This window comes from Hypanus sabinus, chromosome 12 (assembly GCF_030144855.1).
Source record: "Hypanus sabinus isolate sHypSab1 chromosome 12, sHypSab1.hap1, whole genome shotgun sequence".
NCBI classification, from domain to species: domain Eukaryota; kingdom Metazoa; phylum Chordata; class Chondrichthyes; order Myliobatiformes; family Dasyatidae; genus Hypanus; species Hypanus sabinus.
In genome coordinates, this window is record NC_082717.1 from 35,128,873 (window position 1) to 35,144,755 (window position 15,883).

The 15,883-nt window shown below is 41.9% G+C and overlaps 1 protein-coding gene across 3 annotated transcripts in view; it reads left to right on the plus strand.

Moving 5' to 3' along the window:
* LOC132402765 (thyroid adenoma-associated protein homolog) overlaps positions 1-15,883 on the plus strand; it is a 440,832-nt gene that overhangs the window by 174,592 nt on the left and 250,357 nt on the right. The window lies entirely within an intron of this gene.

Sequence of the window (15,883 nt, forward strand, 5' to 3'; positions counted from 1 at the left end):
CCTATCATTTTTCCCTCCACCACTGCCACCAGCAGCCCATTCCACACACTCACTACTCTGCGTAAAAAATGTACCCCTGACATCTCCTCTATGCCTACTTCCATGCACCTTAAAACAATGCCCTCTCATGCTAGCCATTTCAGCCCTGGGGAAAAGCCTCTTACTATCCACAAGATCAATGCCTCTCAATAACTTGTACACATCTATCAGTTAGCCTCTCATCCTCTGTTGCTCCAAGGAGAAAAGGCCGAGTTCACTCAATTTATTCTCATAAGGAATGCTCCCCAATCCAGGCAACATCCTGGTAAATCTCCACTGCACCCTTTCTATGGTTTCCATGTCCTTCCTGTAGTGAGGCGACCAGAACTGAGCACAGTACTCCCATGTGGGGTCTGACCAGGGTCCTATATAGCTGCAACATTACCTCTCAGCTCTTAAACTCAGTCCCATGATTGATGAAGGCCAATGATTGATGAATATGCCTTCTTAACTATTGAGTCAACCTGCGCAGCAGCTTTGAGTGTCCTATGGACTCGGACCCCAAGATCCCTCTGATCCTCCACACTGCCAAGAGTCTTACCATTAATGCTATATTCTGCCATCATATTTGACCTAACAAAATGAACCACCTCACACTTATCTGGGTTGAACTCCATCTGCCACTTCTCAGCCTAGCTTTGCATCCTATCAGTGTCCCACTGTAACCTCTGACAGCTCTCCACACTATCCACGACACCCCCAACCTTGTGTGTCATCATCAAATTTACTAACTCATCCCACCACTTCCTCACCCAGATCATTTATAAAAATCACAAAGAGTAGGGGTCCCAAAACAGATCCCTGAGGCACACCACTGGTCACTGACTTCCATGCAGAATATGACCCATCTATAAGCACTCTTTGCCTTCTGTGGGCAAGCCGGATCTGGATCCAAAAAGGCATGTCCCCTTTGGATCTCATGCCTCCTTACTTTCTCAATAAGCCTTGCATGGGATACCTTATCAAATGCCTTGCTGAAATCCATATATACTACTTCTACTGCTCCACCTTCATCAATGTGTTTAGTCACATCCTCAAAAAATACAATCAGGCTTGTAAGGCACAACCTGCCTTTGACAAAGCCATGCTGACTATTCCTAATCATATTATGCATCGCCAAATGTTCATAAATCCTGCCTCTCAGGATGTTCTCCATCAACTTACCAACCACTGAAGTAGGACTCACTGGCCTATAATTTCCTGGGCTATCTCTACTCCCTTTCTTGAATAAGGGAACAACATCCACAACACTCCAATCCTCCAGACCCTCTCCCATCCTCATTGATGATGTAAAGATCATTGCCAGAGGCTCAGCAATCTCCTCCCTCGCCTCCCACAATAGCCTGGGGTACATTTCATCTGGTCCTGACGACTTATCCAACTCGATATTTTCTAAAAACTCCAGCACATCCTCTTCCTTAATATCTATATGCTCAAGCTTTTCAGTCCACTGCAAATCATCCCTACAATCACCAAATAAAAATGAAAAATGATAGAAAAACTCAGCAGGTCAGGCAACATCTGTGGAATGAGAAACAGCTAATGATTCAAATCCAGAATTTTTTGTTAAAGCTTGTCCAGCTTGTAGTGCCCACATCCCACTGAAGATGAATTTTTAAAAGTGAACTGTAAAAGCAACGGGCTTTAAAGGCAGTTTTCTTATTTTTCCTGCTTCTGCTGCATGCATGTTTCCTGCCAGCCATTTAACTCGAAGAAAGTAGGCATGGTATCTTTTTGTATGCTTGGGACACTTAATGCCATTGAGTATTTAAGGGATCAATATATTCCTTTCAAAGAGAGTAACTTTTTTAAAAATTAGGTTGTACCTGCAGTCGGATCTTTGAAGAAAAGAAGACTTGTATTTACATAGCAACACACAAAATGCTGGTGGAACTCGGCGGGCCGGGCAGCGTCTATGAAAAAGAGTACAGTGGACATTTCAGGCTGAGACCCATAGCAGATCTTGGCCCGAAGTGTCAACTGTAATCTTTTGCATAGATTCTGCCCAGCCTGCTGGGTTCCTCCAGCATTTTGTACGTGTACTTGGATTTCCAGCATCTGCAGATTGGTCCCTTGTTTGTGCTTGTATTTACATAGTCTTTTTCATATCTCTGTAAGCTTCTTTACTGCTAACAAGGTGTGCTGTTGCAATGCAGGTTTTATGTGGCAGCCGATCTGCACACAAGCTCTCAGAAGCAACACATGGTAATGACCGGGGAATGGGTTTTACATGATGTTGATCATTGAATAAACATTACCCAGTGCATGAGACAACTCCTATGCTCCTCTTTGAAGTCAAGTCGGAGCCTTTAGGTCAACTTGGGAGGACACATGGGGTTTTGTGTTATGACACTCTGGCGCTCTTAACACACTCTGGTATTATTTTGGGTTTCAGACTAACTGTGTCCACGTGATGTTCATGATTGAATTTTCTTTATGAAAGTTGGATTCTCTACGGTTGTGTGTCTTTGCTTGTGGTTTTGAGCCAGCAGTTGCTGTGTAACAGTGACCAAGAGAGCCACTGGAAGTGGGCAAGGAAGGGAAATTGAAGCTTGTGAAAAGAGGAAACTGGAGACAGAGAAGGAATTTGAAGGGGGAAGCCAGAGATGAGAGGAACCATGTCATTATTAGTTTAACATTAATAGTAATGTGGTAACATTTTGCATTGCTCAGTGCCGAAGACTGTCCTAAAGCAGTCTGACATTGAAGGCTAATTAGCTGTACCTGTAGTGAATAATGTGGAACAGAATCATCAGGTTTTTAAAACAATTGATTGTTTTTCTCTGTTTGAACAGTTCATTGGTTGCATCATTGGGGAAGAGGGGTTACTTGACTACTGGACTGTGCAAAATGGACGGTGATGAGTGAACTCTCTGGGAAAACATCCCGCTAGAGTTGGTATCTTTATCAGCATGTACATAGCCATTGGTAATAACCATAGAATCGCAGAGAAGTACAGCACAGAAACAGACCCTTCAGCCCATCTAATCTAATAGTCTCCTTAAAACATTGTTTAAGGGAAAAGACTTGAGTTACTTTTACCTGCTGCAGAATCCATTTATGAGTCTAATATATATGTATGTGTAGGGCACTTAGCCCAAATTTCTGTTGCTCCACAACGAGTCTAAAATTGAAGTGTTCAAATTTCAAAGTAAAATTTACTATCAGAGTACTTATGTACATGACACCTGTGGGCATATTTAGCAAATCTATAGAACAGTAACTAAACAGGATCATTGAACATCAGACTGTGCAAATACAATTATAAATAAATTAAATAATGGGAGCATGAAATAACAAGATACAGAGTCCTTAAAGTGAGACCATCCGTTTTTGAATTGAATTGAATAGGCTTTACTTCTTACATCCTTCACCTACACCAGGAGAAAAATCTTTACATTATGTCTCCATCTGAATGTGCAATGTGCAGATATAGTAATTTGTAATAAATTTGTTGTGGGAACACCAGAAATAGAATGTGTGTAGCTATCCCCTTTTGTTCAAGAGCATGATGGTTGAAGGGTAGTTACTGTTCTTGAAGCTGAAGGTGTGAGTCTTGAGGCTCTTGTATTGTCTTCTGATGGCTGTAGTAAGAATAGAGCAGGGCCCTTGGTGTGAATGTGACTTGGCTGTAAATCATTACCAGCTCTGGATTTTTATATTTACATGTGGAAATACTGAACACATGAAAACTATCTCCCTCTCTCCCTCCCTACCTCTCTCTCCCCCCCTCTCCTCTCCCCCTTTCTCTCTCTCTCTCAAGCTCTCCTTCTCTATCTCCCCCCACTCTCCTATCATTCTCTCTTTCCCCCCCACACTCTCACTCTCATTCTGTTAAGTTATGGATTGAGCATCTGCAGCCTTCCAATACCTGACTTTATTGCATGTAGTTTTGTGATTCTTTCATGGAGGAAGAGACTATTATTCCTGTTCATCCTCTCCTTGTTCCACCCCCACCTCCTCCCACCAACCCCATCCTCATCATCTCATATTCACAATTGAAATACATTATGTGTTAAAATTACAATTGAATGATAAACCAGTTTTGGAATTTAAAACTGAAGAGTTTTCAAAGGAATGTGGAAGACTAAGGCATACAAAGGGAATTAGTTGGAATGGTTATACTAAGGGGCAATTATATTTCTGCCAGTTTTCTGGTCCTGTCAAGATTGAAAGTTTCTCTTATTTTGTGTGCACTTAGACAACTTGTATTCATGGAAGAATTGCTGCAAGTGGTGCAGGGTCATCATCTGTGACCAGCTAATGCATTTATTTTGAAAGAACCCTTCCCAGTCTTGTCAAATGACAAAGCCATTTTGCATTGTCTGCTCAAAATGAAACTTCACGTCAAACCCTAATTGTATTTGTGACAGTGGTTGAACAAAATATGGCAAATATGTAGATTACAAGTTGAAATGGCCAAATGTAACTGTGTGAAAAAGCTAATGCAGAATTATGTGTTTATGGGAAAAATACCAATTATCCATCACTTAGGTGTTTCTATTAACCTTTATTTTTTGAAATAACTTCAGCTGTACTATGGACCTGTAATAATGCTCAAGGGGAGTTTGGGCAATATAGTAGGATGATAATACAGTTGAAATGCAGAGTTCAGGAGGAGCACCTCAAACCTATTCCACAGGTCGGTTACGGTTGTCCCTTAACTTGGCTGGGCATTTATTTAGTGCCGAGCCTAAACAAAGCACAAAGCTGCTTGTAAATGTTAAATTATTTGGTGGAGGAGAGAGATCCAGATTTCCTTCTAACTAAATATGACGGAGTGCTTCCTAATATCATTGCAGTTGCTCTTAAATCAGTAGTGCAAAAAGAAAGGGAGAAGTAGTGAGGTACTGTTCGTGGAGTCATTCTCCATTCAGAAATCTGATGGCGAAGAGGAAGATGCTGTTCTTGAGATGTTGAGTGTGTGAATTTGGGCTCCTGTTGCGCCCTCCTTGATGGTATCAATGAGAAAAGTGCCTATCCTGGCTCTTGAGGGTCCTTAATGATGGATGCTACTTTTTTGAAGTTTTGCTCCTTGAAGATATCCTGAATGCTGGAGAGGCTACTACCCATGACGTGGCTGACTCAGTTTGCAACTTTCTGCAATCCTGTGCAGTGGGGGCCACCTCTCTGTACCAGATGGTGAAGTACATAGAACAATACAGCGCAGTACAGGCCTTTCAGCCCACAATGTTGTGCCGACCCTTAAACCCTGCCTCCCATATAATCCTCCACCTTAAATCCCTTCATATACCTGTCTAGTAGTCTCTTAAATTTCACTAGTATATCTGCCTCCACCACTGACTCAGGCAGTGCGTTCCAGGAACCAACCACTCTCTGAGTGAAAAACCTTCCTCTAATATCCCCCTTGAACTTTCCACCCCTTACCTTAAAGCCACGTCCTCTTGTACTGAGCAGTGGTGCCCTGGCGAAGAGACGCTGGCTGTCCACTCTATCTATTCTTCTTAATATCTTGTATACCTCTATCATGTCTCCTCTTCTCCTCCTCCTCCTCTCCAGAGAGTAAAGTCCTCTCCCTTAATCTCTGATCATAATGCACACTCTCTAAACCAGGCAGAATCCTGGTATATCTCCTCTGTACCTTTTCCATTGCTTCCACATCCTTCCTATAGTGAGGCGACCAGAACTGGACAGAGTACTCCAAGTGTGGTCTAACCAGAATTTTATAGAGCTGCATCTTAAACTCTATCCCTCGACTTATGAAAGCTAACACTCCATAAGCTTTCTTAACTACCCTATCTACCTGTGAGGCAACTTTCAGGGATCTGTGGACATGCTCCTCCACATTTCCAAGTATCCTGCCAAGTATCATTCCAATTAGAATGCTCTCCATGGTACATCTGTAGCAATTGAAAGTATCTTCGGTGAATAAAAAGTCTCCTCAAACTCCTAATGAAATATAGATGCTGTTGTGCTGTTTTTGTAATTGCAGCAATATGTGGGGCCCAAGATAGATCTTCAGAGATGTTGGCACTCAGGAACTTGAAACTGTTCACCCTTCCCATGGCTTGTCCCTCAAAGACGACTGGTATTTCCCTAAGTTACCCTTACAGAAGTCCACAGTGAAATTCTTCTTCTTACTGATGTTGAAGGTTGTTGTTATGACACCATTGACCAGCTGTACTACTTTGCTTCTGTACACTTCCTTGTCAACATTGAAATTTTGCCTACAATAATTGTGTCATCAACAATTTTATAGGTGGTGTTTGTGCAGTGTTTGTGTTATTAGAAAGAATAGTGCAGTGGGCTAAGCTTGCATTAGAAACATAGAAACAGAAAAAACCTACAGCACAGTAGAGGCCCTTCGGCCCACAAAGCAGAGCCAAACATGTCCTTAATTGAGAAATTACCTAGGATTACCCATAACACTCTATTTTTCTGAGCTCCATGTACCTTTCCAGGAGTCTCTTAAAAGACCCTACCGTATCCGCCTCCACCACTGTTGCCAGCAGCCCATTCCACGCAGTCACCACTCTGCGTAAAAAAACTTACCCCTGACATCTCCTCTGTACCCGCTTCCAAGCACCTTAAAACTGTGCCCTCTCGTGTTAGCCATTTCAGCCCTAGGAAAAAGCCTCTGACTATCCACACGAACAATGCCTCTAATCAACTTATACGCCTCTATCAGGTCACCTCTCCTCCGTCGCTCCAAGGAAAAACAGCCAAGTTCTCTCAACCTATTCTCATAAGGCATGTTCCCCAATCCAGGCAACATCCTTGTAAATCTCCTCTGCACCCTTTCTATGGTTTCCACATCCTTCCTATAGTGAGGCAACCAGAACTGAGCATGGTACTCAAGTGAGGTCTGAGCAGGGTCCTATATCAAGTCAAGTCAAGTTGCTTTTTATTGTCATTTCGACCATAAACTGCTGGTAAAGTACACAGTAAAAATGAAACAACGTTCCTCCAGGACCCTGGTGCTACATGAAACAACACAAAACTACACTAGACTTTGTGAAACAGCACAAGGCTACACTAGACTACATAAAACAACATAAGAACTACACTAGACTACAGACCTGTGCAGGACTACATAAAGTGCACAAAACAGTGCAGGGCAGTACAGTAATTAATAAACAAGACAACAGATACAGTAGAGGACAAATTTCAATATAATAATAAAAGATTTAGATGTCAGTCTAGACTCTGGGTATTGAGGAGTCTGATGGCTTGGGGGAAGAGACTGTTGCACAGTCTGGTTGTGTGAGCCTAAATACTTTTTGCCAGAAGGCAGGAGGGAGAAGAGTTTGTATGAAGGATATGTGGGGTCTATCACAATGCTGTTGGCTTAGCGGGTGTAGTGTGTGTGTAAATGTCTGTAATGGTGGGAAGAGAGACCCCGATGATCTTCTCAACTGGCCTCACTATCCGCTGCAGGGTCTTGCGATCCGAGATGGTGCAACTTCCGAACCAGGCAGTGATGCAGCTGCTCAGGATACTCTCAATACAACCCCTGTAGAATGTGATGAGGATGGGGGGGGGGGGGGAGATGGACTTCTCTGAGCCTTCGCAGAAAGTAGAGACGCTGCTGGGCTTTCTTTGCTATGGAGCTGGTGTTGAGGGACCAGGTGAGATTCTCCACCAGGTGAACACCAAGAAATTTCAAAGGAGGAGCCAGCAATGTTCAGCAGAGAGTGGTCACTCTGTGCTCTCCTGAAGTCAACAACCACCTCTTTTGTTTTGTTCGCATTCAGAGACAGGTTGTTGTTTCTGCACCAGTCCGTTAGCCGCTGCACCTCCTCTCTGTATGCTGACTCATTGTTCTTGCTGATAAGACCCACCATGGTTGTGTCATCGGCGAACGTGATGATGTGTTTCAAGCTGTGTATTGCTGCACAGTCATGGGTCAGCAGAGTGAACAGCAGTGGACTGAGCACACAGCCCTGGGGAGCACCCGTGCTCAGTGTGATGGTGTTGGAGATGCCGGTCCCGATCTGGACTGACTGAGGTCTTCCAGTCTGGAAGTGTAGGATCCTGTTGCAGAGGGAGGTGTTCAGGCCCAGCAGTCTCAGCTTTCCAATCAGGTGCTGAGGAATGATTGTGCTGAATGCTGAAATGAAGTCTATGAACACAGCATTCGAATGTACGTGTCCTTTTTGCCCAGGTGGGTGAGGGCTAGGTGGAGGGTGGTGGTAATGCCGTTGCCTGTTGAGCGGTTGGGATGATACACAAACTGCAGGGGGTCCAGTGAGGGTGGTAACAGGGTCTTGATGTGCCTCATGACGAGCCTCTCGAAACATGATGATGGATGTGAGTGCAACGGGACACTGAAGACTTCTTCGGCACGGGGACGATGGTGGCGGCTATGAAGCTGCAACATTACCTCTCGACTCCTAAACTCAATCCCATGATTGATGAAGGCCAATGAACTGTATGCTTTCTTTACCACAGAGTCAACCTGCACAGCAGCTTTGAGTGTCCTATGGACTCAGACCCCAAGATCCCTCCGATCCTCCACACTGCTATGAGTCTTACCATTAATACTATATTCTGCCATCATATTTGACCTACTAAAATGAACCACCTCACACTTATCTGGGTTGAACTCCATGTGCCACTTCTCAGCCCAGTTTTGCATCCTATCAATGTCCCGCTGTAATCTCTGACAGCCCTCCATACTATCCACAACACCTCCAACCTTTGTGTCATCAGCAAATTTACTAACCCATCCCTCCAATTTTTCAGGTATGTCATTTTTTTTCAAGTATGTTAAAAATAAAAGAGAAATGAGAGTGGATGTAGGACCATTAGAAAATGAGGCAGGAGAAATGATAACGGGGGATAAGGAGATGGCTGATGAACTAGATGAGTATTTTACATCAGTCTTCACTGTGGAAGACACTAACAGTGAGCCTGATGTGGTGTGTGAAGGAAGAGAAATGTTACTGTTACAAGGGAGGAGGTACTCAAAAAGCTGAAAGACCTAAAGGTACATAAGTCACTCACCCAGATCAGAGGAAATCTTTACAATAGGGTCTCTTTAAGAAGGGAGGAAGGCAGCAGAAAGGAAATTATAGACCAGTTAGCCTGACCTCAGTGGTTGGGAAGATGTTGGAGTCAGTAAGGATGAGGTAATGGAGTACTTGCTGGCACAGGACACGATAGTACAAAATCAGCATAGGAACTTCAGGGAAAATCTTGCCTGACAAACCTGTTGGAATTCTTTGAGGAAATTACAAGTAGGATAGATAAAGGGGATGCAGTGGATATCGTATATTTGGACTTTCAGAAGGTTTTTGACAAGGGTCACACGAGGCTGCTTACCAAGTTAAGAGCCCGTGATAGTACAGAAAAGTTATTAACGTGGTTAGAGCATTGGCTGATTGGCAGGAGGCAGCGAGTGGGAATAAAAGGATCCTTTTCTAGTTGGTTGCCAGTGATTAGTAGTGTTCCGCAGAGGTCGGTGTTGGGACCACTTCTTTTTACGATTGAGATGATGGAATAGGTGGCTTTATTGCCAAATTTGCAGATGATTTACAAAGATTGGTGGAGGGGCAGGTCATATTGAGGAAACAGGTAGCATGCAGGAGGACTTAGATTAGGAGAATGGGCAAAAAAGTGGCAAATGAAAAACAATGTTAGAAGATACACAGTCATACACTTCGGAAGTAGAAATAAATGTACGGACTATTTTCTAAATGGGGAGAAAATCCAGGAATCTGAGATACGTATGGACTTGGGAGTCCTTGTGCCGAACACCCTGAAGGTTCACTTGCAGGTTGAGTTGGTGGTGAGGAAGGCAAATGCCATGTTAGCATTCATTTCAATAGATCTAGAATATAAGAGCAAGGATGTGATGCTGAGGCTTTACAAGGCACTGGTGAGGCCTTTCTTTGAGTATTGTGAACAGTTTTGTGCTCCTCATCTTAGAAGAGATGTGCTGGCATTGGAGAGGGTCTGGAGGAGGTTTACAAGGATGATTCTAGGAATGAAAAGGTTGTTATATGAGGAACGTTTGATGGCTCTGGGTCTGTACTCAGTGGAATTCAGAAGGATGGGGGGGTGGTTCTCATTGAAACCTTTTGAATGTTGAAAAGACTAGACAGTAGAAAGGATGTTTCCCATGGTGGGCGAGTCCAGGACAAGAGGGTATAGCCTCAGGATAGAGGGGCGCCCTTTCAAAACAGAGATGCGGAGAAACTTCTTTAGCCAAAGGGTGGTGAATTTGTGGAATTTGTTGCCACATGCAGCTGTGGAGGCCAGGTCATTGGGTGTATTTAAGGCAGAGATTGATAGGTTCTTGATTGGACATGGCATCAAAGTTACGGGGAGAAGGCCAGGAACTGGGGTTTAGGAGGAGATAGAAAAAATGGATCAGCCATGATTGAATGGTGGAGCGGAGTCGATGGGCCAGATAGCCTAATTCTGCTTCTATGTCTTATGGTCTTAATTGTCAGTGAGGAAGAGATGTTAATTCTAATCCAAATGGACTGTGGTCGCTCAGTGAGGAACTTGCAAGGATCTACTTGCAGAGGCCCAGGTTTTGGAATTTGTTGATTAGAACTGAGGGTATGGTTGTCGTAAATGCTGACCTGTAATCAATGCCTGACATAGATATTACTAATAAATATGAGATCTAAGGCCGAGGAAAGAGGCAGTAAGATTGTAGTAAGGTATAATTCCAGTGTACCCCAAATCAAAATATTTTACCCAGTAGTGCATTGTGCAAATGTTTCATTTGTGAAATTGTATTTTTGTTTTGGTTTTCCTGAGTAGAAATGGGGTTCCTGTATTTGGAGAAGTTTTGTAGATTTGGACCTGCAGTAGAACATATTAAAACAAGAAAGCATTAGAACATTGAATAATGACAATAATAGTAAACAACCAGAATTCTGAGTTTTGTATTTAACATCAAGGCAACCACCAAGCTGTAATCAAGAATATTGATGGTGTTGTGTTGGTTAAATCCACATAATTGGTTCTTGTTCAGTAATGGATTCAATAAATAGGAAATACAAGCCTTGATAGTTTATTCTAAACCTTTTTTGATCAAATGTCAAATAGAACTGGATTTTCTTTTCTCTGACAACTACTTTTTATAAAAAAGAAACTTATTGAATTTGTCTGGATTAACCAGCAATTTTGTATGTATATCACTGCTTGCTTACTTCTGCAAGGTTTGCTGCCGCTCTAGGATATTTAGGATATTTTTGAAGTCAGAAATGACATGCCTATCCTAAAGGCCAGACTCTGTAGGGAAGAGTGTAGAGCTGAGTGATGCTGACATAATGGAGAATCTTAAACAAAGAGATAGCCAGCCTGTGGTGTAGTGGCATCAGCACCAAACTTCAGAGTGAATGGTCCCAAGTTTGAATCTGGCCAGCTCCTTGCATGCTTTCCATCTATGCTGGGTACAACACATCTCGTAAAAAAAAACATCCAGATGCTATGGAAATGGTAAAAATGCCACCTGATGCACAACAAGGCGCGAAAAGGAATGACAGCAAACGAATGCGGAGGAATCATTTCAGTGACCATGTCTCTGTTTTCAGTGTAAAATGATGGCAGGCCAATTAGGTTCATTAGATATATAATTACCTTCTTGAGTATTAAATCCATAGATAAGCTGTTAGTTTGGATGCCAGAAAGTGTTTCTATTTACATATAATCATTGTGTTCTGGTTCAGTTGGGTTAAAGCTCCAATGGGTATGGATTCATTTCAGTTCTTTATGAGGAAGTGGGCTGAAGGAAGACTGTGTTTTCTGTTATGGTGGGTAATTTGTTTGCTGGTTTACACTGGCTATGACATTAATCCTGGGAGCTTTACTGAATGCTCGATGTTCCCTGATTGTATTGCAGAATTTTCAGATTTCTATTATTTTGAATTTTCCAGGAGCTTCTGTGGTTAGGAAATGAGTCAGTAGTGCAAGTGGTTGCATTGAGGGGAATTCTAATATGGGGCCATGCATAGAGTTGGGTTTAGGTTCAGGTGTTGTATCTGAAAAAAATACCTGTCCAAACCAGTACAACTACTTATACATGTGGATAGAGTTGTACAGTACAGAAACAGGACTTCCAGCCCACCGTGTCCGTGCCCACCTGCACTAATCCCATTCGCCCTCTTTGTCCTTATGCTTCTCTGCCTTGCCTATTCACCTACCTGTCTAAATGCCTGTTAAATATAGTGATTGTATCTTGTTCCACCGCCTCCTCCGGTGGGGAGTTCGAGTTGTCAGTCACCTTCTAATAAAAGTCCTCAAAATCTTTTTTAAACTCCTTGCTTTCACCTTATAACCCATGTCTTATATTCATTAAGTTCCAACCATCTTCCATATGTGTGCCTCTTTTAATTTTATATTAGATCATGTTTTGCTTACCTCCAAGGAGGTCTTGCCCTTTAACCAACCTCCTCCATTCCTCATCTAACATCGTGGTGAATCTCCCCTTCATTCTCTCCAGTGTAATCCCATCCTTGCTACAGTATGGTGTCCAGAACAGTACCTGAGCCAGTGTTTGCGAAGTTGCAACCTATTGTAACAGTTTTTATATTGTGGGCCCTGAGATATGAAGGGCCTTCGACTTTCTACCTAACTGTTGCCACCTTCAGGGAATTGTAGACTTGAACCCCAAGTTTGCTCTGTTCCATCAACATTCCTTAGTGTCCAGTGGTTTACTGTAAGTGTCTTAACACAATTTAACTTTCCAAAATGCATTACTTCCTATATTTTGGGATTAAATTCCACTTGCCAATGATACACCCAACTTTCTAACTGATCCTTTCCTACATCCTGCTTCTGCCTTAGAAAACTTACCCCATTATCCAAAAAACCAACCAGCCTTCATATCATCGAGAAATTTACTAATCAAGCATCACCAAGAATTTGTTCATATCATAATCGTAGACAACAAGGACCCAAGGAACACGACAAACATGTTTTTCCTTGGAAAACCAGTACCTCCGCATCCTATCACCAGGCCAACTTTGGATCCAATTAGTGAGCCTGCTTTTTTGGATCCCATGTGCCTTTCCCTTCTTGACAATACAATCACCTGGGACTTTGTCAAATGCCTTATTAAAGTCCACATCGACTACGTTTGCTGTTCTGCCTCATCAGTCCTTGAGAAACTCTTTCAAATTAATGAAGCTGGGTTTCTCCCACACAAAGCCATGCTGACCAATCCGGATCAGCCCCCGTCCCTCCGTATTCAGAAATCCTATTCCTCAGCATTTTCTGACCACCGACATCATGCCCAGCACTCTGCAGAATCCTGGTTTATCCTTAAATAAAGGAACAATATTTGCTATGCTCCAGACTTCTGACATCTAGCCTGTGGCTAACAAAGGTGCAAATTTCTACATTAGAGCCTCAATTGATTCCATCCTCACTTGTCGTAACAGCTTCCGATAGATCTCGCCTGGTCTTGGGGATTTATCGACCCTTATGCAACCCATGACATCTTAAATCTCCTCAGTAATTCTGAGCTGCTCCTGATTATCCACGTACCCCTTCTTGACTTCATGACCTTTCATGAACTCCCCCTTGATGAACGCAGATAGGAAGTATTAATTTATGATCTTGATCACATTGCTTGCCTCCCCACATTATCCTGAAGGGGAAGTGATCCTTCACTGGCTACCAATTTGCTCCTGATATAGTTTGTTGTATCTAAGCAAGTCAGTGAATAAAGTGCAGTAACTATTCACTTGCAGCAAAATTTCAGGCCAGTTTAGGATTATCTCTGTCCACTGCCCAAAAAGTAAATAGCCTACTAGTGAACAGGTTCATCTTCTGATGGTTATATTGGGCCATACAGTGATGCAGCCAAAAGAGCTGCAACTACACAACTCCAGATTCCTTTCATATCACAAAGATATTGATCATTGTAAATTGGTACAAGTGTGAATAGAGTCAGGGAAACTGAGAATGAATACGAGGCAGAGAACTTACTACAGGGTGATAAGTGGGGAATAGGAATTGACGGCCTTGCTTTGAGAACCAGTGTAAACTAAATGACCAAAAGATATCTTCAGTATTGTAAGAAAATTTGAGTACATTGTTCATCAATATTGACATTAAATATTCTATTTGTTCATAGATGTTATAGTAATTTTGTTTTCCTCCAGGACTCAGCTGTCTGAAGCTGTTGTCAATGGTATATAAAACCAAGTTAAATTATTTTCAAAATATTAATTAAAGACAGTTTTCTGTTAAAATAAATAGTTGGAAAAGTGCATTTAATTTCATAACCTGAAATAATGTGAAATGCAATGAGTTGTAATAAAAAGGAAAACTTCATGGGGGAAATAGTGGGTGATGGAAAAGTTGAAATATAATCTTGTTGTCTTCCCATACAAGAAAGTAAGTCTTATATTTTTCTACCCATGCATGTCTTTAGCTTCTCATGTAGTAATAGTTTCCTTAGCCTGTGCAAAGGAACGATTATTTGAGGTATCTACAGCATGAATTTCAATATTGTCTCACTGCATATTTTATCTCACACTGTGATTTGGATTTTGAAACTTTCAGACACATATTATGATTAATATATTGGAATATTTAAGCATTTTCTAGCTATTGAAAGCAGAATGTCTAAAAATACCATTAGTTAATAGTGAGCCTCATTGAATCTGATGGAAATCAGCAGCCATGTAGAAAATTGAGTCAGTTAGATAGATACTTGATGGAGGCTGCAACCACATTCCCTTCTAAAACATAAGCTAAAATGGTCAATGAGCAAAGAAGGATGTGTCAATCTGTTGGAGATGCTTCAGTCTGTAGTCTTGTCTCTGTATGTCATTCTCAGATATTTTATAATTTCTTTGTTAGCATTGATTCATGCAGTTCTGTGTATTTCCTATTCCCCTTATTTTACTGTAAGACGTGATTCTTATTTAACTGTGACTTAAAATTTATTCAATACAGGTATTGTGTTCCCTAATATTCACCTGATATTCAAAACTTAGCTACTTCTCTGCTATTCATAGATCTGCTTATAGTTTGTCATCTTCCATGAGTCTTTCTCCAAAAGACCCAGATGGGAGTTATATACAGACCTTCAAACAGTAGCAAAGATGTGGGTTACAAATTTCAAAGGGAGGAAGAGAATGCCTTGTCAAAGGGACAAAGTTATAATAGTCATAGGGGATTTCAATTGCAGGTAAGTTGGGAAAATCAGGTTGGTACTGAATCTCAAAAGGGGGAATTTGCAGAATACCTACAAGGTGGCTTTTTAGAGCAGCTTGTGGTTGAGCCCACGAGGGGATCACCTATTCTGGGTTGGAATGATGCAAAATGAGGAGTGTTTGAAGGCTCTGGGCCTCTACTCCCTGGATTTCAGAAGATTGACGGGTGGCTTCATTGAAACCTATTGAATGTTGAAAGGCCTAGATGGAGTGGATGTAGAGAGGATGTTTCCTAAAATGGAAGAGTGTAATACTAGAGGATACAGCCTCAGAATAGAGGGGCATTCATTTAGAATGGAGATGAACAGGAATTTCTTTAGTAGTGAATCTGTGGAATTCACTGCCACAGGCAGCTGTAGAAGTCAAATCATTGGGCATACTTGAAGCAAAGGTTGATAGTGAGGGCATGAAGGCAGGAGATTGGGACTGAGAAGGAAATGGATCAGCCATGATGAAATGGTGGAGCAGACCTGATGGGCCAAATGGCCTAATTCTGCTGCTATATCTTATGGTCTTGTGGTCTTATGTTTATGAGTAATTGGTCACTTTGTTGTATTTTTGTTAGATTCTTAACTAATCAGTTCAAAGGTTCAAAAGTCGAATTTAATGTCAGGGAAATGTATACAATATACATCCTGAAATGCTTTTTCTTTGCAAACATCCACAAAAACAAAGAAGCACTCAAAGAATGAACGACA